We start from the raw sequence: 22,934 nt of genomic DNA, 5'->3' as shown, positions 1-22,934 counted from the left end.
GAGCAGACACAGACTCTAATGTAATGGGATGGACAGAGTGGCTCTCTTGTCTTGTGTGTGGTAGCCATAAACACGTCTTTGAGCATCGAGCAAAGCTTGGACCACAGTTCATTGAGAAAGAAAAAAAAAAAGAGATGGAGAAAGAGAGAGAGAGTCTCATCCATCTGTTTATGTACACTGGGCACGCACTTCCAGGCACAAACAGACAGGCTGATGAATGTAAACACACTTGAAACACACATACACAGACACAGATGGTTGTTTTTTTGAAATTTTGTCACAGCCCTTGTTTATTCCAATGTCTCGGCACACTGCGTTGAAATGAGAACGCCCACGTGGCACGGGAACAGGTGTTAAAATACTAACGCTAATGGCTGGCAGCTACAGCAGACAGTGTTCTTATCTCTCAGGTCTAGATTGCGGAGGGCGAAGTGAAGTAAAAGAGGGGGTGCTTTGTTCCCCAATCACAAGACATGATGAGGCGGAAAGGCTTCTCCGCTGAGAGGAGGGGATAGTTGGCAACGCTGGCGCCAAAGCTAGTTGGGTTGCCCCGAAAAACACGCTGGCAGCAGAGGGATGGGTGGTCTGTTGCTAAGGGTAACCTGCCTGGGATCAAGACTCTCCCCTCCACCTTGCCCGCTGAGGTGTCAGGGATGAAGGTAGAGGGAAAGGAATGAAAAGACAGAGATGAAAGGATGAAAGTGGACATGTAGAAAAAAAAATGATACAGGAGAAGAGAGAGGTAAGAGGTGAAGAGAGGAGAGAGCTGCAGAAAAATGATTAACTGCGAATAGAGTGCATTAGGCGCCCAGGTCCCAACCGCACTCCCCTTTTTCTTCTTCTTTCCATTTCTCTGTCTTTGATAGCCTACTCAAGACGAGATTCATTTGATTTTGATTTGAGGTTCATTTAGTTTCAAATCCACCAAGTCTCTCTGTGATAATATCAATTCGCGGGTCGCTCCCTCCCACTAGGCAGCGAAGACACCGATTGCTGCTGTTTAAATTCACACCATTTGCGGTGTAATTGCTTCAACTAAGAGAGATTATGATTTCTGAAGAAGATAAAGTGAATCTGCGGTCGCTATAAACACAGTTATAATGGAGATATATCAGTGGGGCTTGTGAGATTTGCACAAAACAATACCTGTATAAACCAAACTGATTTGTCATCTTTCAACAGTGGTGGAAAGCAACTACGTACATTTACTCAAGTACTGCATTTTACTTGTATTTTCCTTGAGTATTTCCATTTGATTTACTTTTACACCACTGCAATATAGAGGGAAATGTTGTACCTCTTACTGCACTACATGTATGTCACAGGTCTGATTAAGATTGTACATATAAACATATGTTGAGATTTTAATACAAACCCAACCTGTTTGGCTTGTGACCCTTTTTATATCTACTTGTCATGTTTCAGATGTCTATGAGTTATTAGCAATTCCACCAATGAGACATTTCTCTTCTAAATCTCTCAGGTCGTTTCATTTAAATATCTATTCAAGGTGCAAAGAGGTCAAATTATCCAATATTTCAAACAAAAAAAAGCAAAGATTATAGGATGAATACAAATTTGTGTAGCAGAACATGGCTTTTTCTTTCTTCCCGATCCATTAATCATCTCACAGCCACCCAAATTTATTTTGTGACTTATCTTGATCTTTGACGGTGCGGTAAGGAACCACTGGACTAAACTACCTAACTGTATATTTAAGGTGCTAGATTTGATATTCAGAACATTAATGTAGCCGCAAACAACTATTTGCTATGTAAAGATATAGAGGAGTAATGTCTACCTGAGCAGAGAATGAAGTTGCTCTCCCTCTGTGTGTGTTGTAATCCGAGCTTCTACTCATTTTGTTGACATCAACGTGCGTGCCTTTTAGTGCAGGTTCGTGCATGTGAATATGCTCCACCTGCTAGCTCACGGCTGCTGCTCTGTACTGCTCTCAAATGGCAGTTACAGCTGATAATGCAACGGCGTTGTTGCGGAACAAGGCGTCCACCAACCGGTTCCCTCTCAGGTAAACACTGTTATCTCTGTCAGCCGTTGTTTGCAATGTTTATTGCTGTCAGTGCTGCTAACGCTGTTAGCTGTGAGCCGCCCACTCGCCGTCGCCATGTTGAGAACCAGTGAGAGGCAAAAGAAATGCTCCCAATCCTGTATTTAGCACCTTTAAGTAGTTCAAACTAACTCCACCTTGGCCAGTTACAACAGTAAACTACTACTAATTTATTAATGTATTAGTATTACAGTTTTTCTCAATTGCTTTGGCTCATTTTTCAAAAACAGTCTTAACATTCTCTAAACTGTAAGTGCTATTGTCATAACTGTTTCATGGGACATCGCAACTCTATTGCGTGTCTGCAAAAGGTAGTAACTCACCCAAAACATTTCATTCGTGCTTCAAAACCAAGTTATTGTGTCAGTAAATTGGCCAACGCCACCAAAATGCCAAGTTGTTTTGTCCTTGTGTGAGCTGCACTGGTCAAAATATTGACATGCTTTTTTCATCACGGCAGTCAACCCTAGAAATGTTTCTTATATGCAAATCTGTGTTTTGTTCTACTTTTTGTTGACACTGACTGCTTACTGCACTACCAGAATGTCAGTTTTGTGTAGCTGAATGTGTATCACATTGAGCTTTTTAGATTTCCATTTCAACAGTAGGTCAAAGTTTACTGGTTAAAGTCAATACTGTACAATACTGTAGTACACAGAAACAGGATATGTACATGTGTTTATACAGTAAGTGTATTTATGTAGCGATGTATTACATGTATTATAAATAGAAAATTCACCTTTGAACGTTCATGTTAAGTCATACAATGAATGGAAAATTTGCCACAAAATGAAATTCATGCCAAAAAACTAACCACGCAATAGTGAAAAAACCTGCTGTACTTCAGTAAAAAAAACAACAAATTGTACCTCCTCACAGTACGTAACACCATGTATTAGATATTTATGGAATATACATGTATGTCTGACATATTTTGATAATTGAATGGATCATTTTGCATGTGATGGCTCAACGGATGAAAGAATGTTTAGAAGAGGACGAAAATCTCACTGAGCATCAACTCATCAGTTTTGATCAGCAAGTTATTATTGTGCAAACTGTAGACAATTGTACTGATTCTTTTGCACACATGTGCCAAAACACATGGACTTTGCTTGAGTGAATGGAAAATTCTAATCTGTTGTGAACAACCAACTAATTGTTCAGAGATTTGAAATTATTGTTTTGAAAAAAATAATTCTCATTTGGGAATTGAGCCAAAGCGAATAAGAAAAACTAAAACAATCTAATAAAAATGTAAAAACATAGAAAAATATATTGGTAACAATGGACATCTTTTTGCCGGACAGTACTTTTTCTTTCGATACTTTCAGTACATTTTGCTAATAATACTTCTGTACTTTCACTTAAGTAAGACTTTGAAAGCAGGACTTTTACTTGTAACAAAATTTTTTCCTTAATGTATTGGAACTTAAAGTAAAGGATCAGAACACTTCTTCCAACTGTCTTTCAATGACAGGCGTGTGTATTCCCCTGGAGCCCTCTCTCTGTGCACCGCGCAGTGACCTCGGGCAGATATAATGTAATGTATGAATGAATACCTGAATGGGCATAATGCAGCAGCCGAGTCAAAACTCTCCTGCGGCGATGGCTCAGAAGCCACACTGGGCAACATATGCCATCTCTGTGTGCATGGCTGTCATGTCAGCTTGATACTGGTCAACAGTCCAAGTCTCACTTTGCATTCATTCATTTCCAATTCATGACTGCATCCGGCGCATTAGAGCTGTGTTAAATCAACCAGAACTGCACCAAACTCCCTGGAATACATAACAAGATGATGAGCTCTGATGATTGATTAAAGACGTTTTTGAAGCAATTGTTTGACTGATTGTCGGGCTTTTACCCGACATTATGGAGTGATATGGCATTGAGGTTATCAGCGGGGGACGAATGCATTGTATAAATAAGATAAGATGGTTGTTTTCAGCGAAAAGTAGAAATTGGGGAGTGGGTACACCAGGGTTTTTTGAGATAAGTCAAGCTATCAGGCCCCTTGCTGTTAAGCAGCGTGGGGTATCTCAGCAGCTGTCTAAATGTGTCACTGCCATTTAGAGCTACTTTCATGTATGTTTTGAGACTGAGAGGTGATATGGACAGAGGGCACAGGGGGGAAAGATATACAGCAAACAAACGAAACACAAGTGGCCGTGCGCAGGAGCAGAAAATACGGAGACGGAGGAAGGGGAACACTGAAATGGAGACGTGAATAGCCAGCACCTAAAATGGCTGAATAAACAGGAGGAAATCTAGGTCGGTCTGTCTCTCCCACTTCAAGGAACATTGAGGCAAGTGCCCTACTTCCTGAACGCTTTGGACACTTTCAGGGCAAGCTGTCGTCAAACTGAGTCTCCCCTGTACTTCTGGATATTTTAAAAACCATGTGGCCTGTCTGAATAATACCACAAAGTATTATTTATGAACGACAAAATAACAGTACCTTCGCATTCACGTCTACTTACATCCTCCCCGCATGCTTGCCCTTCCCTGTCAATTGTTCTGCATAATTATTTTTCCCTTGCTATTTCGAAAAGGCATTATTTTTCATTAAATTAATTGGCCCAAAAGTAATAAAGCACCAGTCGTTTTTTTTTTTTTTTTTAAAGGCAATTTTCTTTTCCATAATATGAAACTGCTAAAAGATAAGTGCATATCAAAGGCTCAGTAGATAGCACTCATTGCTGCTCTCCTCTCTCACAATCAACAGGGCTGCCTGCAGAGGGGAGGCATGAAATTTAGGTGATTGGAATGCAAGGAGATGCCAATGTAATTCTGAGAAACGCCATTAATGTTAATCAGGAGCTCCAGATGACTGAATACGCCGATGTCTTCTTGCATGTTAGGAGCTGTGCATGCGCGCTGATACGCGTCATCTGTTGTAAGCATGTCAGAGTGCACGATCAAAGAAGCAGATTATGTCTGATTACGTTTATCTTCCGTGTTTTTATCTGGCTTTTTCATTCATAATTGCTTGGGTGGGAAGATTGTGACGTTTGCCGACAAACGCAAGAGTGAAAACGTGAGTGATGTGGTGCCAAATCCCGTGTGCGGCTGCATGCATTTAACAGTACGAAAGAGAAATATGGATCTAGATCGGTGCGCTGGCACGTACATATCTTTATCTTCTTCTATTCAGTGATAACTGCACAGAGGTTCACAGAGGTTAGGGAATAGCGAGCCAGAGAAAGTGACAAATACATTGTCTATCTTGCAAGACAGTGGGAGGTTGTTTTTTAAATGTCACAGCGACTCTCAAGGTCTGTCCCAGGTCAGTGTGTGTCGCCGCTCCTGAGCGAGACTGCAGGAGACACATTGCTGCATCACACACACACGCACGAAAAGCCCACATAATCAGCATCTGCCACCTTGACTGCTCGAAAGTTTTCAGAAGCACTGACTTCACACTGAAGGGTTTCTCTGGAAGAGGTGTAGGCATGCACATGCACGCTGTGTGTGAGAGAAGGTAAACTCAAAGGGAATACTTTTAAATCAAATTTCCTTGAGGCCTTCCTTCAAGCGTGCTTTCACACTTTGACCAATGTTTGCTTTTTTCCCCCTTTTTTTTTTAAGACTAAGCTGCAGAAAAAGAGACAAAGAGCAGTGCAGCCTGACAAAAAAACACACATAACCGCTGAGGCAATTTTCCCTTCACTAATGTCGAGCGAGCAAGCCGCTCTCCAAAGGAATTAGGGGAGATAGAGAGCTTGTTCATGCATTGACTCCGGTGTGCATAATCTCAATCAAAAAGCCAGAAAAACAAACCCGTGACGAATAGTTCAGATGGCTCGTCCGGCCCTCTTTTAAGGCCTAAACAATCTTCAACAGGGTGAAAGGAGAGACTGAGAAAAAGAGAATGAAAACAACACCTCCTGCTGCTTCCTTCCCCATCTGTGTTCACCACAGAAGGGCAAACATTACTCTAGTCACTCTTTTCTCTTCACCTCCCAGCTACCCTGCCCCACTGACTAAACCACCTCCATCTTCTTTCACCAAAGCTGTATGTAAACTAGTTGCTGCCTCCTTCCCTCTGCCAGATGCTGTAGAGACTCTGGGCCAAGTGGCGGAAGAAGTCTTCAGATCTTTTACTAGGCATCTAGTGAAGCAAGAAATCTCTGTCTGTGTGTCCTCTGCATATTTTGAGAACAGTTCATCCGATCTACTTCACACTTGGCAGGTGTATTGGTGGTGACCCGGGGACGTGTAGTGTCAAATTTGGTGCAATTTGGACAAGCGACACGTTCAATATTAATAAAGCGAACAGCTCTCTGTGCAGCAGCGGGGGCGGGGCCTTAGGGCTCTATGGACTGAGTCGAGCATGTTGTCCACAGCGGGCATTTACAGGTCGCGGCTCATTGACTGAAATTCACGTTTGCTGCTGAATGCTGGATATACTAACTAACTAAACTCATCTTCACTTCCCTGGAGTCAACCAGCGATGAGTGGTTCTCGACAACATTGCAACATTGCTCAATTTTGGCGAGGAAAAACTGGCATGGCCATTTTCAAAGTGGTCCCCTTGACCTCTGACCTCAAGATTTGTGAATGAAAATAAGTTCTATGGGTACCCACGAGTCCCCCCTTTACAGGCATGCCCACTTTATGATAATCACATGCAGTTTGGGCCAAGTCATAGTCAGGTCAGCACACTGACAGCTGTTGTTGCCTGTTGGGCTGCAGTTTGCCATGTTATGATTTGAGCATATTTTTTATGCTAAATGCAGTACCTGTGAGGGTTTCTGGACAATATTTGTCATTTCTTTGTGTTATTAATTGATTTCCAATAATAAATATATACATACATTTGCTTAAAGTAAGCATATTTGCCCATTCTCATGTTAATAAGAGTATTAAATACTTGACAAATCTCCCTTTAAGGTACAATTTGAACAGATAAGAAATGTGCAATTAATTTGCATTAATCGCGATTAAATATTTTAATCAACTGACAGCCCTACTCAAAAAGTTTGAAAGGTTTGATACATTTACATGTATCACCTCGAAGTAACCGTTTCTGCGAAAAGAGTCGGTCTGCACATCACTGACTCCTACGTACAGTAGCAGGAACACCACCCGACAACACTGCAAGCAGCAATACCAGGGACCAAGCAATCAGCCACGCCCCAAACGGGCACTGCACTAGTTAAGTATAAAGTAGCAATAAATGGAATTATTCAAATAAATGTACTTAATTACTTTCCACCACTGGTGGATGTCTGTTATTTCGGGCTCGCTGTCGGGTGAGTTTATCTGTCATAGAAGGCGTCCTTACACCACCGCCCCTGAAGGGAGATTAGACACACTGCGCTGGCTCTCTCTACCTCTATCTATCACTGTTTTTCCTCTCTCTCCGTATCTCCAGCCCCTGTCTGTCTGTTGCTCCCTCTCCCCATCAACATTCCCTCTCTCTAGCCGTCATCGTCTCTGTCCTCTGTCTCATCCTCTCTACCTCTCCCTCCCCCTCCTGCCCCGCTATTTGCCAGTGTGCGCTCCACTGAGCCAGGACTGTGAACAGGTTACAGTAGTCGAGAGGGGAGGTCTACCAGGATCAGCCATGTGAGGCACAGATGGGCCTCCTTGTCCATTCAGCACCGCTGTTGACACAGGTTATAGCATAAAAATGTATCTCAATCCCCTCCTTTCCGCTGAAGTTGACAGCTAAGCTGGTGAAATCATGTCAGATGATGCTTTGTATAATGTTAAAAATACATGGCTGTCACTGTCAAAAAAATATATTTTTTTCCTCAGTTGCTGGTAATTTTTTTAGCTTACTGCCAATAGCACTCCTCTGCAATAGCTCTGCTAATAAATAGCCATTCAGGAAATTAAAAAAGTACACTTCAGGCAGTTAGACAATAATTGCACAAATGGCAAAACCCCACAGTATCCATACAGTAACTATATGTGTGCACAAGAAGCTCAAATAAACTAAAGCCAAAACAAGGTTTAATCTCATCCCTGCCAGCACTGCAGAAGACGTTTTTCTATGGTGCATTTTATAATTAGAGTGTTATCCAACTTGTGCCATCCCCCGAGTGGCAGCATTGGCACACAAGAGGAGAAGGTCCCTTAGAGGCTTTTCCGAGGCAAAAGGCATATGTAATGAGTCACGAGGTCCCTCTTCGCTCCAAATGACATTAATTGCTGTCCAGGCAGAAGCCTGCTGGAAAACGGCCAACACGTGTGCAGGTTAGGGCAACTCAACACCGGGTCCGCTGTGAAACAGCAACATCTCATTTTTTGTGAGGAATTGAATCATGTGTACGTCAAAAATGGTCATTCATCAAAGACCGTGCCAGTCTTATCAGGAAGAGAGAAAATATGATGAGTGCTGCATTTTTTGAGTGAATGAGCTGGTTAAACTATGAAAGAAGGACGTCTTTGTTTCTATCTCTTCTTTGGTCAGTCTGGTATGTTCCAGCAAGATGTGAATACATGAAAGATAATGTGGGAAGAATGAATTAACCATGTGCCTTCATTCTTCAAACCAACTTAATCAAAGGGGTCTTGTGGGGGGGAGGGCAGGTTCCGACGGGTCAAGAGAGGTGTGCTTTCACCCGTGTCCATCGTCTTAACATCTGTCACCTTTGTGCTGACTCATACTGCCATGGCCATGGGCTTAGATCTTCCAGAGGGCAGGACGGAGGGCTGGTTATCAGGCAAGGACTGCTTTTACACACACAGCTTCCTCTGACTATATTTACTTGATGAGCCCTGACCCTAACCTTACTCCTTATCTGCATATACCACATAGAAAATTATACAACCTTAAAAGCAAAGCATTTTATCTTTGTTCTATGAGGTTGTATTTTTTGTTATATTGTTCCTCCGTGAAGATTGAAGTTATATTAAAAAAGGAACGGTCAAAAGCGATGAAGCAGAGGCTGAGATATTGTGACTTTTAGTTCCTAGTATGCGTCAAGCTCCAAATCCCTTGGATCCTACGTTTCCCATGATTCCCAAAAATATCTATTTTATTTAGACCCTCCGGCCTCCGACTCCAACTCCACAACTCCAGTTTTTAACAGCAGAATTTCTTATAAATTTGAAATAACCCTGATGATATTACTATGACATAATTTATGTGTATATTATATTTTATTTTATCAATAATCTGAATCTGCAAAGTAACTGAAGCTTTAAAAGACCAGTGTGTAATATTTAGGAGGATCTATCGGCAGAAATGGATCATAATATCAATAAGTATGTTTTTTTTGTGTATAATCACTTAAAAATCTGAATAGTTGTGTTTTGGTTACCTTAGAATGAGCTGTTTATATCTACATAGGGAGTAGGTCCTCCCTGTTTCAACAGTAGCCCAGAACCGACAAATCAAACTCTGTTAACTTTTCCTGCTTGGGCCAGAGTCGCTAACGTTACTCGCTCCCGCTGCCGCCACTCTCTCTCTCTTGCTTCACTACCCACTTTCCACGTACACACACACACACACTCTACGCACTGGCTCTGTACCAAATGACCTACGCTACTCAACCACTGGCTCTAGAGAGGGCCATTTGCGTTTTCGCACCAGCCACCGTAGCTCTCCAACACGCTTGGTACACAGGAGAGGCTTGAGTTGGTTGCCATCTCCTTACCTCACCGCTAGATACTGACAGATCCTACACACTGGACCTTTAAATAAATGTATTAAAACGTACAATATTTCCTTTTGAAATGCAGCAGAGTAGAATAATAAATTAGCAGAAATTGGAAAATACAAGTACCTCAAATTTGTGCTTCAGTGCAGTACTTACTTTCCATCACTGCATACATATAAAATAGTGATAAAACAGGGATATGTATAGAAGTGATTGGTGTTTTGGACTGCATTTTAACTGAATTTCCAGTGGAATTTCTTTGAAAGAACTCAAAAAACCTCAAAACTGACAGAAATTCATTGAAAGCCATGTAAATATATTTATGCAAAAAACATTATCCTCCACATTTAATGAATTCTATGGTTGCCTGCAATTTAAAACTGTCCAGATGGACACATTTTACATGTTTGCATATTCAGCTGACCTGCTGTGCCCTGACCTTGGTAAAACAAGTTCACACTACCAATTCATAAGACTTGACCGAAGGTGTCCATTTTATCCCATTAATTAGTATGAAAATACTAATCACACTTACATATCAGTTCATTTCTAATTAGAAGGAAAGTATGGCACCTATAAAATAAAGAATGTGTTTTATATATATATATATATATATATATATATTGCGATACTGTAAGTAAGGTGATATATTGCGATTTTTTAAAATCTAATTTTAGGAAAAACTGTCATAGTATAAAGAACACACGACCATATGCATAATATCTGAGTTAAAAAAATAACTTTTTCATGGCATCAGAACAGTGGTATCTGCAGTTGCATTTATCACAGTCCCTGTGACATCCAACATCATAGCACCACTTTGAGAGGGCACACACACTGAGATGATGTATATCTTTGCTAATTAAATAAAGTATTGACTGTGTTCATCTTTGCATGTAAACTATTAATTAAAAATCGATTGAAGTGTTTTTGAGAATCGATACAGTATCATAAAAAACATAATATTGCGAAGCTCAATATTTTTTGATATTTTCTTACAGCCCTAATGCAGCGAGGATGACGTATTGATTAAACATGATAAATACAGTAGTAGGAGTAGGAGTGGATTCTTCCTTTGCTTTAACCCCTGATCCATAACCATAACCTTCTAAAAACTATGAACTAGACAGAAAAAAACTCAACACACACACACACACATGTCCCAGAGTTACACAAAGTATGTATTCGGGATAAAAAAAGGTCATAACCTTATTGGTCGACTTGGGCGCCCAATCAGGCTGGATTCTATTGGGGGTCGTGGCCTCTCCGGAGCCGGCTTTGACCTGACAGGAAATGTGCTGTGCCTGTGTGTGTCTATGTGCCGCACGTGGGCCACAGAAGGAGTGCTTTGTAGAACTGGAGCTCACACTAAAAATAGAAATTATGTTGTGTTTTTTTCCACACTAGAGAGACAGAGGAAATGGCTGAGGGCAATGGAGGAGCAGAACAAGAGATGTGGAGATGGAAGACTTGGCTGTCATGTCCTTGGCCATCTGCCCCGCTGCCTGCCCAGAACATTTGAGGATCAATAAAACTCAAAGATACACTCTATAACCTTCAGTGCTTCAGCGCTTATAATAATTCTATATAAGAGCCATCCAGTAGGAAATATCCTTTATCCTTATGGATCGGTTTTCTGATGATCCCAGTTTCATAAAAAGAAGTGATATAGTCTTCTTTGTCTCCTTGTCAATAGAGCTTTGTCATGGTGAGAGTCAATAATGGGGGGATTAAATAAATACAAACTCGCACTCGGTAAAATGCACAGGTACTCACTTTCACATTTTCCCTCAATCTGTGAAGGAGCTTCACACTCAAATTTGATCCCCCTCTTTTTTTTTATCAGCGAGAGAGAGAAAAAAAACCAACTTCTTGCTGGCGCTTAATCCTCCGTGAATACATTTGCAGTGTGTACATATGTGTATGGGCGCGTGTGTTTGTGAGCGAGCCAATCTGCCACACTGTTATTGAAGGCAGAAGATTTTTTTTTTTTTGCCCTCTTTCCGCTAGATTTATTTTCTAATGTTGACGTTTATCACTTGAGCAGGCCCGCAATTCATCGCCCCACCCCCCCTTCTTGTCGATAATCCGAAAAGGGAGTAAATTTGCTAAAACGTGAATCTCTTTCTTTTATTTGGTTTCCCCCTCTCTCTTTCTCCCTCTCCATCTCTGTCTTCCTATCTGTGTCTTTGTCCTGTGGCGGCTCAGGTTGGAGATGGCGGTGGAGCACGGAGTGGCTGTAACGGAGTAACACCGAGCCTTGCGGGAGGATTTAGGAGTGTCTTAAAAGCCGAGATGGCACCTAGCCTCGTGCGTGAGACACAACTCGATCGATTCCAAATCCCTCTGATCTTTCATTAGGTGCTCGTCACAAGCTGGCCCGCTCATCACAAGCTGGCCCGCTCATCACTCGAGCACACGTAGCATAGCGTCTAAAGCTGGGTAAATGGAGGAAATTATAAAATGACTGCCGCTGCTGACTGATGTGAGGTGCTTTGATCTCAGAGAGCATCTGTCGCCTTCTAAGAAAATGCAGCTACTTAAAGACAGATTATGTGTTGGTCAGTAGACTGCCTCTCCACTTAGTCAATGAACTGGATAGAACTTGCCCAATATATGTTAACCTTTTATTTAAAACCCACAACTTGTCGTTTTTTTCCTGTACGGATTAAACCAACAAGATATAACGTGTTATATAAAAAGCTATAGGGGTTCTGGTATACGTGGATTTTGTTACCATTGGATAGAGCCAGGCTAGCCACTTCTCCCTGTTTCCAGTCTTTATGCTAAACTAAGCCAACTGTCAGCAAGAAAGTGAATACGAATATTTTCAGAAAATGTCAGAATTCCTTCAAACAATGATTCTGCTCCAGCTCGTGTCCATTCCACAATATCCACTAATGCTCTCCTGACATTTATCCAAACTTTTTTAGGTACACTAGGTACACTTCTGCTCTCTATTTATGAGGTTTTGCTCAGAGTAGGAGGTAAGCCCCCAGGAAGAGCGCCGGGCTGTGAAGCAAATTTTCGTAGTGGCCAAACGGTGGTACTACAACTTCCGCGTCCATCACGTGATGCCATTGGGCCCAAGAAGACTTTTTCCCATAGACTTACATTAGGAAAGAGTCGTCTGTAAATCAGCAGATCATTGTTTTTAGGTAAATCAAGTTCCCAGTACGAACAACTGAATAGCCCTCATTTAAATCATTAGGTCCTAAAAGTTGTAAAATGCACAAATAGCTGAATCCGGAGTTATTTCCCTTCCTCCGTTCATGTGAATGAGCCCCAGACCAAGACTGGAGCGAGGGCTGGGAGGCGGGGTTAAAGAAAACGCTACTGCTACTACACCTGCTCTATGGGCCCAATGGATGCGGAATATCGCCAGATGATCCAGGAACTTTATCAGTCGGCAGTCGAGCCATTTTGGTTTCATGCGCCACTGAGCAACTCTCATAGGAATGAACGGGAGCCCGTCTACAACGCTGTATCCAGTTCTCTTTATACATCCATGGTAGGAGGGTGTGTGAACCTATAGCAGCTTTATTGTGAGGACTGTTTGCATTCATACTTATTTATTTATAGATAGTTATTTATGGTCAGTAAATATCTCCAAAATGTGTCATTTTCTATTTCTATTGAAAACAGACTTTGCAACAGGTGTGTGTGGCAGCTTTGAAAGTAACAGTAACAAGAAAGCAATGCAACTAAGCAATGTAATTGCTTGTTTCATGTGTAATAAGAAATTATTGATTGATTACATTTTTTCAGTAACTTGCCAAACGCTGATGAGGACTACTATCCTCAAATTTCTGATAAATGGTTCAGTGAGCTCCGGATTTAAAATGGCCGCCAGTGAAACGCACACATCCTGTCCACACCTCAGCGAGGATACCGGGAGCTTTAGCAGAGATGTTTTTCGCACTGCAGCTGAATTTCGACTGACCGATCAGCTAACAGCGCCCAATCTAGCCGTTAGTATGAAAACAATAGTGCTGAGGCAGTGTAGCAGAGAGAGAGAGAGAGAGAGAGAGAGAGATAAGAAGGAGGGAGAGATAAGAGGGGGAAAGTTGGTAGCGGGTGGAGGGGGAGTGGAGGGGGGGGGCATCAGAGTGAGACAGAGTGGCAACACATAATTTGGAATTCACAGCCAATGTGCTGAGACCTATCTGAGCCAAGTTTGTCTCTGATCCTGCTCTGAATTCTAAAATACCCACATCTCTCCATCTCTCCCTCCCCCAACTCCTTTCCTCCCACCTCTTCTTATTCCTCCCCCACGCCCCTCTTTTTCATTCAGCCTCTTGTATTTGTTCTACTTTTGGATGTACACGATGCTCCGCTCTCTGTCTCTTTCATCTTCTCCTCCTGTCTCTTCATCACTGTGAGAATGGGATTCATGTCCTACCATGGAGCTGTGAAAACACGATCATCCCCCAGGGGGGTGGCTGTCAGAGAGCAAAGTAGGGAGAGGGAGCCACACTGTTTGTTGTTCCTCATTGAATTTTTCATCTTAATCCATGAAATATACATCGACCGAGGCCGGGGCTAAGGCCAAGGACCACATGGGTACATTGTAATAATGTTGCCGTGTTTGTCCAGCTTGAGCGGTTATTACTTTGCTCCTGCTCTGCAGAAATGTGTGTGCGTATGTGTGTCAGAGGGTCCGCTACATAAACTGTTCCCCCCAAAGTGCCTGTGGTTGACATGGATGACTGACAGGCAGATGTCCCTGAAGAGCCTTAGTATCAGGTTTGGAGTGTCAGTGCCAGTGTACCGTGGTGTGAGAATTTGTTGAAGGGAGCCTGCGGACGGGTTTGTGTGTTTGTGTGTGTTATGTGTGTGTGTTTATACATGTACATGACCATAGTGGAGAGAGCGAGAGAATAAGTGTGATCGTGGGTGGGTGTGTGGGAGCCAGAGAGGGGAGAACTAAAGAGTGCGAGCGCATGTGTTACATATGTTTTTGTGTATCCATGCATGCTCTGTTTGAGACAATACAAGGCGCAAAGAGGCTTTCGGTGTAATGTGCATTTAAGTGTGCCTGTGCATATTTTTCCGTGTTTTCGGTTAAAGCGAAGGTGCCCGTTGGTAGTTGTTAATCATTAATGATCACACTCGAAGGCACCAAACTCTCAGCCTCTGTCCTTGATTATTCCGTGTCAAGTCACGAACGTCATGACAATAATTTAACAGAGGAGCACAGACACTTGTTTCCTGTAATATTCAGAACTCTTCGACTTGAAAGAACCATATCACTCATTTCTGTTAGATTTCACTAAAAACTCCCTTCTCTGGGGGCGACTTTATGACCATGGTTAAATAAAACAAAATCTTATTATATTGTCAAAATGAGTGATATTTTGTAATCCATCCGTATTCTTCCAACATAACCATCAAGGTACTGGAGAAGTCCACTTTTGCAAAATAACACCAAAGACATTTTCAGTCGAGCTCTCTTTTCAGAAACTTAAATGGATGTTCTATCCACTAGTAGGCACTACCAGTGGGCAACTTCCGGGTCTGAAAAGTGAAGCCAATGCGGAAGTGCCTCAAACTTGCATTCTTTCTAATGGCCAGCAGGGGGCGACTCCTCTGGTTGCAAAAAGTCTGATTCTATAGAAGTCTATGAAAAAATAAGCCTACTTCTCACTTGATTTATTACCTCAGTAAACATTGTAAACATGAGTTTATGGTCTCAATCGCGTGGCTACCTTGTGATTGACAGGTCACTACCATGGCATTGTCCGGTTTGGAAATTGTCTGCGTTTTCCTCTTACAACTTTCAGTGTGTTTTCAGGTCATGAAAGTTAATTATAGCCTTTTTGGCTGCCTGGGAATGACTTATTCAGTGTTAGGTTGTACTTAGCTCCACCCTCTCGTGCCAAAACGGCAGTCGACAAACCAATGGGTGACGTCACGGTGACTACAGTCTTATATACAGTCTACGGGCACTACACACATGTCTGAATTACAGCCGAGGCAAAGCAGACAAATGCCCTGAGGCTCCAGACTCCATGAAAGCCCTCTAAGTCCCAGGTTCACTGCATGTCAATTGGTTGTAGTTATTAATTCATTGCAAATTTGCCTTACAAATTTGCACCACTAAAGTATAATATCAACCGAGGCGGGTCGTGCATTATTTGATAATCCTGTGGCCCCGTCTTGTTCAGGGGCACTGCATCAGAATCTAGTTTTAGTTTCAACATTTTTATTGATGCGTGGGTAATGCAGAAAGGGCACCACAATCAATAGTGGTAGAGTACACAACACCAGGGGATTTAAAGAATGATAAAGAAAAAGCACAATAACCCAATAGAACAACACCTACCCATGCCTATCGTGCCCTCATCCTCCCAAGTGTATACAACTTAAATTAAATAAAAACACTAAATAAATACCTTCAAATAAATAAATGTAATTAAATATACAGCTATTCTGTATTTCAGAGGTTGAGGCAGGCTCAGTCTTAAAGCTAGAGTGAAGATATTGGTATCATATGAAACTATAAAACCTAAGGAATCATTTCATGTTAGCTAGTAATAAATCACAATATTCAGCATATCGCAAAATGTTTAAAATTGCAATAAGATCGTATCGTGACTTAAGTATCGTGATAATATCATATCGTGGGGCCTCTGGTGATTCCCACCTCTAGTGCCAATACTCGCCTAATTAAGCGGATCGGTGTATCTGCCAGATGTGACATTTCATTGTGAAATTGTCCTTAATCAGTTCCATTCATTTTAGCTTGCATAAAAAGGATTCCAATAGGCCTTTTTTCCCAGCAGACATTGTGACTTGTCATAGCAGGAAAAGCACAGGTGTTACTGATAACATTATCGATGGCTCTGGTCTGTTCAAGATTCCCAACACTGAGCTGTGACAGTGCGACAGTGAGCCGGCATGCACAATACCAGGACCCTGAAACTGAAGCAGCTACATGGAATTTAGCCTTGGCTCATTTTATTATTTAACACCTGCGCTTTTCCCACGGTGACATGTCAAAATGTCTTCTGAGAAAAAAGGCCTATCGGAGTGAGCTACAGATTTTAAATTCCATTGGTGCTGTTTGGTTCTCTGGACATGAATAATAGTCTGCTGTGTGAACAGTACATAATGGAAACTCGGAGGCAACAAGGTATAAACAAAATGTACAGAGTTCAGGGGGAGTGGGATGTCAAACAGCAAACTTTTTGCCCCTAGGCCCCCTAACAGGTTAATCGGGCCATACATCAGACTTGATATACGGTACTTTGCAAAAAGTCAAGGCCGCGCCCCCTTTTGGGGGATAGAAACCAAAGATCCCATAGACTTCAATGCAATTTGACGTATGTTTTGATTGTAATTTTGACAAGTTTGTATGCCTTCATCTCGTTATACAAATGTTTGCTTTATACATATGTCTAATAATTATTTTGCGATCTTGCCTGAACCTGAGCATTTACGATACCTTAATAAATGAAGGTTGATCACCGCCATGTCCCTTCAGTCTTCCCCGTCCAACACAGTGGCCGGATATTGCTTATCCAGACATCTCTACATATTTGATTGAATCGCATTAGGCTAAGTGTCGTCTGTAAATAACCAGCCTATTAATATCCAACTGTTTGATCTATAGGATGAGATTTAGTTGGAGACAACACTCTGATGCTGCTATAACGTTAATGTATGACTCAGCGAGTTTATTTCCCCCAAAAGGGAGCGCAGCCTCGGCAATGACGCGATGCTGGTCTGGTCTATAGCTTGGAGTCATAAAGCTCCTCTATTATAGCTTTTTTTAGGACACGGCAGGGGAGCAAATGAGAGATCAGCGTTTTTAGAGTTATTGTTGATGCAACCAACTACACAGCAACTCTTCAGCATAGCGTTATTACTATTCAGGTTTGTTTAAAGTAGAAGTTTGGAGACATGTTTCAACTTCCTCTGTTTACTCTGTTGCCGTCTATGAGGGACATGGGATTGTTTTCCCCCCAAAAGGGGGCGTGGTCATGCAAACCTTCTTTGGATGACGTATTGCTGGTCTGACCACACACACATTTAAACTGATTAAGAGCAAGAGAATCTAGTAACTTGCCACAACCTCCTCCAGATCAGCAAAAAAAAAAAGAATAAAAAAAAAGGACTGCATTAAATTGTCTATGAAAGGCAGCTAAATTGTCAAGCTAATTAAGTATTGTCTGTGGAATCCAATTTGTCTGATTCCTAAAGCACTCGCAGGTCGAACGTAACCTTAAAATCCCAAATAAAAACCAACATGAATGATCCTTTATGATCATACAGTGTTCCACAGCTTCTCATGTAAGTACCTACAGTAGCACGTGAAGGTTTACCTCACACACATGTCCACCCACCATCTGGCAGCTAGTACGCCAGTTAAGCTCAGCCTGCTGTGAAAAGTCATTATGTCAACAGTGTCACCCCATGGGAGAGTGTAGTGCTAATAATCTGGTTATTATATATTGACCTCATAAGAAGCAACCTGTGCTGGTGCCAATCCCATTCTCGTACTGATAATAACGATGTAGATATTAGTTTAAATATCAGCCGTAAGGCGAGGTGTTGTATCATCTGGAAAATCTGAATAATAAAGCAGTCGAGATAAAAATGACTGAGCTTCAGAGAAACGTATTTATCAGCAAAGTTATAATAATGCTGACTGCGTGTACGGCATGCAACTGGTTGTGAAAACAGCTGCGAGGTATATTTCCCCAGCTCTTTATTTCCGTGGGGGGAATCAAATGTGGGAGGTAAGGAAATACAAACTCAAATAAGAAGCTGTAATGTTATCAGAGGCCATGAGCCATAACCGCGATAATATCTATCTTTCCCTGCCTGCCGAGGTAGGGTAACTCGATAGAGGCAATACATTGCTGGCCATATACGCGCTGATGCACACAGGTACACATCAAACATCTTATATTAGGTCTGTCAGAGGGAGAGGGAGAGGGAGAGGAAGGGAAGGGAAGGGAAGGGAAGGGAAGGGAGGGAGGGAGACAATGTTAGACATAAACACATTCAGACAGAGAAGAAGCTGATGGATGGATGGGGAAAGACAGCGCTAGATGAATTATGCATCCGCACTCCTGCATTAATACATTAAAATATACATGCATTAGTGTATGTATGCATGTAACGTGTGTGAGGGCGACGGGGAAAATGGATACAGCATGGTCTGCACAATGTACTGCATTTACCATCCACGGCCATTCATCTCATTCCACATCTTGTGTCTGAGTGTCTGCACTCGGGTTTTCAATTATCCAGCAGCCGCACCTTTTCTGCCTGCAAATTAGCATGAGGGGAAAACTCAAGTGGTAATGGAAGGCCGTGTGCCGTCGCTCCATTACAAAATATGAGCCTGATTGGTCGTAAGAGTGTGTTTGAACGATTTCACGTACCTCCGGGGATGGAGACGAAAAGTGCGAATGCATGCCGGGTGAGATCGGACGAGTACACTTGTTAAGACATCTGGAACATCTGTCCAGCCATTCGGGAAAGTTTTATGAAGACTATAACTATTATCACCAGAAAAGGGGCTTTTTATTCCAATCTTAAACACAAACCATAAAAATGTGATTTCTCAGGGAAATTTAAAGCTTTTTAATACCTTTTCTAACAAAACTTCAGATTCCTATTAAATAATATCTGTTGAAAGCGCACAAACAAGTAATAAACTAGCCATTACAAAAAGAGAAAAAAAGGTTTATAGTTCAAAGAAAAGCAGCTCAGTTTTCAAGAGCTCAAATGTCATGTTATCCATAAACTGGAAATGGGAGTTGTAATGACTCTGTAAGGAGTGCCGCATACATTTAAGTTGCCTGTTACAGATAATGTTTTGCAATGTCATTATCTTGTCAGGTGTCTTTGCAGTGATTTTCTCCCCTAATTGGAAACCAAAAGAGCTGCCAGACATGAAACTGGATGGAGCGTTCGCAATTTCAGCTACGCCTGACTCCGACTTGTCACCTACGATGAAGTGAGTTCATCTGGGCTCATTGGAGCCGTGATGAAGCAGGCTTTGCACCACTCTACTGTAGTGTTCAAACAATGTAAGAGAGGAAAAGATGGGCTCTTTCTGGTGGCTGAGGGACTTTGTTTGCATGTCATCCTCCTCTCTCTGACTTTCCTGACTCTAAATTCAAAGGCTATTCTGAATTTTACCTCTTAAAAGGAGCAATATGTAATATATTTACTGTAATAAATCATAAAATGACCATGATATGTCATCTGAGATTAAATTTGCTGAATAGAAATACTGGCTTCTCCGACAACAATGCTACAGCCAGTATGTCTCCTTTGAAATTTCCAATCTGGTCCGGAACGTTTGTTTTTGTTTTATCCGATAAAAATCGTCACACACAGAAACCTTGCACACTGAGTCCGATGCGTTTTATTATGGTCTTCGAGACAAAACTGAATTAACTACGTGGGTGCAATGGATAGCGCTAGCAAAGAGTATAGAAGCAAAGAGACAAAAATGGTGTTTTTTTGACAGCCGCTGCCACCATTTTGGACTGAAAACGCTTATTATATTTATAATATTTTATTGTTCAACACAGGTCATTTCAGTAGAATATAACAATAAAATAATGTCATAATGTTTTACTTTTGTACGTCATTTTTATGCGGACGTTTTACTGGCGTTCGGTAATCGGTTTCAGTCTAAAATTGCGGAAGCGTAGCTCTGCTGCTGGGCGCTGATGTTGCAATGGAAGGAACAATTGACTTTCACCTGTTGGCGATATACAGTACTTTCTTTGGCGCTAGTCCCAAACGGGGCTAATGAATGAATGATATTAGCAAGAAGCTATCGTTTAGCTGCCTAGATCACAATCACTACTGTCTAATCTTCCATATATGCTTTGTTTTGCGACCATCCCAGAAGCTGTTCTGCAATCACCTGCCACAATCTCTGTCTTCACAGTCTTTAAATTCCGCATCTCTGTAGTCTTTTATTTCTTTATCGTAAAGTGCTGGGAGATATGAATTGAATGTTATCAGACGCCAATTTGGATGAATAATGTGTGCACGGACGGTGGCTCTGAGTGGCCAAACGACCCTCTTTTGGCTTTTGACGGATGCAAAAAAAACGCAGAAAAATCAAACCTCTTACTTTAATGATGGACAAAAATTTCGGAGTCGGTGTGTGAATGTGATTGAAACAACGTGAGGAGATATTTAACAATCTCGGACGAAAAATACGGACTTGGTGTGCAAGTCTTCAGCTTTCAAGTACAGCATGCACGCTGGCTAATGTATATACAGTGTCTGCTGCATCTATAATATCTAGCTTTTATTTACCTTCAGATTTTTCCCAGCCACCGCTGATTAAAATTGATGACACCCCAGTCACAAGGTTGTGTCTTCAAAGAAATAGAAGGTGCTGATTTCCCTTTAAGATCCAGACAGTTTTATGACTGAAAAAGCCTCCTTTAATAAAATGTACTATCACCCCCAGATCCATCACTGTAATTAGTTTATGTCGATGTCTTTAAAACAGTCTTGTCTTGTCTGTTTGTGGCAAAAAAAGAGGAGTTTTTCCACCTAAATGATGTAGTAGAGATGGGATTCTGAAGCATTTTTCTATGTGTGTGTGTGTGTTTGTCTTGGGTAATCTTCACCTGCAGTCATGTGCAGTCCCTGGTGAGAGACTGTGTGAGTCACAACCGCCACATCTAGCCCACGGCTTAAGAGTCTTTCTGTCATGGATTTAAGCTCTCTCTCACACACACACACACACACACACACACTTTAAAATGTGCATACCCACATTACCACTAATCACTGCAGTATTGTGACAGCCCCTTTTGACTCATCTTACACTATGAAGTCACCTGTGATACAAACATCTTTGATATTTGTTCCCCGCGCAGCTTTATGTTGTTATCTTATAGCATTACATTCAGATTATTTCCGACTACGTGCAACATGAAACACGACACGTCCTCGTCTGTTTTATATGCTCAACATTAGAACTCGCAAATCGAATTGAACTCGTAAATGAAATACCGGCGGTGGCAAAATTGTCGCGCTCACCTCCGCAAATTACCCCAAATTGCCCCCTCAGATTTTAAACCAAGCGTGCAGTTGTTCTTAGCAGTTAAAATGTAAACACTACAATCAGCATTTTAATTCATGATTGCCAAACAAGCCGTAAGCTAATCACGGAGAGGAGGGAGAGGAGATAATGAAGAAAGCAAAACAAAAGAGAGGGAGACTGAGGAGGGAGTCAGTGATTAGGTCGTGCCTCAAAATGTCTGTTTTTCTCTGTGCTCTGGGCTCTGCGGGTTTAAAAAAAATGCCATGTACTGCTTTTTTTGTGTGTCAGAATTCTTCGAGTCAAGGTCAGTCGAAGCTATTCATGATCTGGTGGAGTTTCATTATCTGTATGCAACTTAAAAACTGAGTAGAAAACTGCACAAGTCATCTCCGTTTTTGTTGACTCTACTATGCCATATACTCAGCTATAAAAGTGTTATAGTGTTCCTACTGTATTTAGACTTCAGTGCGCTGATTCTCAAGTAGTGACCTAATAATTACAAAGGCTAAGGTGATGGCCGTGGGCCTGCTAAGACCTTTGGTTAGACATCTATCCAGAATCGACAGGGGTAACGCGCTTAACCTTTCCTTCCAGATCCATTATGAAATGCAAAACGCTGACAGCGAAGACAGCGTCTGTCATTAGGAGTTATTATCTAATGACATTTCAGTGAAGTCTGAAATACCTGCTCATTTTACAGCATTTTCTACTACACATAAAACTTATAAAGACATCAAAGTTGTTTCAGCTACGAATACAGTTCCCGAATTGTAATGATTTTCCGAGAGATTCACGACTACAGAACTGGAGGGACTTAGTCTATCTCATCAGATATTCCTGTAGTGTGAGCTATGTTAAGTTTTTTACATTCCCCGATCAGCTTGGAAGTCCATCCTTGCCACACCAATTTCAAATCGTAAATCTTAAACACATGTTCAATATTTACGATCGGATATCCTGTTGTGTGTGGTGAACCCCGAGGACAGCCGATGACGCACTCACGTAGGAAAGATTGATAGCCAATTAAAAAAACAAGCTGACTGAAGAAGGAAAGACAAGCACTGCAGTCATGGCAGTTGCAGCAAATTCATGAGCTAATGCAAAAGGTAAAAGTAAAAGTATTAGTAAGATGAACCTCAGAAATGGACCAACTTGTTGATTTGTTTGAAGTTGAAGTGTTTATTTAACGTGTCACCATGACTTCATGCATAAT

The 22,934-nt window shown here is 41.6% G+C and overlaps 1 protein-coding gene and 1 long non-coding RNA gene across 15 annotated transcripts in view; both read right to left on the bottom strand.

Annotated features, from left to right (window-relative positions):
- Positions 1 to 22,934, bottom strand: part of nrxn3b (neurexin 3b) — a 355,996-nt gene that overhangs the window by 69,359 nt on the left and 263,703 nt on the right. The gene's annotated exons all lie outside the window — the stretch shown is intronic.
- On the bottom strand, positions 19,186 to 22,670 carry LOC119477061. Its single transcript, XR_005204168.1, has 3 exons — positions 22,077 to 22,670; positions 19,706 to 19,709; positions 19,186 to 19,196 (listed from the first exon to the last, which is right to left on the bottom strand). It is a non-coding gene; the product is annotated as an uncharacterized LOC119477061 (long non-coding RNA).

This window comes from Sebastes umbrosus, chromosome 18 (assembly GCF_015220745.1).
Source record: "Sebastes umbrosus isolate fSebUmb1 chromosome 18, fSebUmb1.pri, whole genome shotgun sequence".
In the NCBI taxonomy this organism is placed as follows: Eukaryota; Metazoa; Chordata; class Actinopteri; order Perciformes; family Sebastidae; genus Sebastes; species Sebastes umbrosus.
The sequence above is the reverse complement of the archived record's forward strand: the minus strand, read 5'-3'. Positions and strand labels throughout refer to the sequence as shown.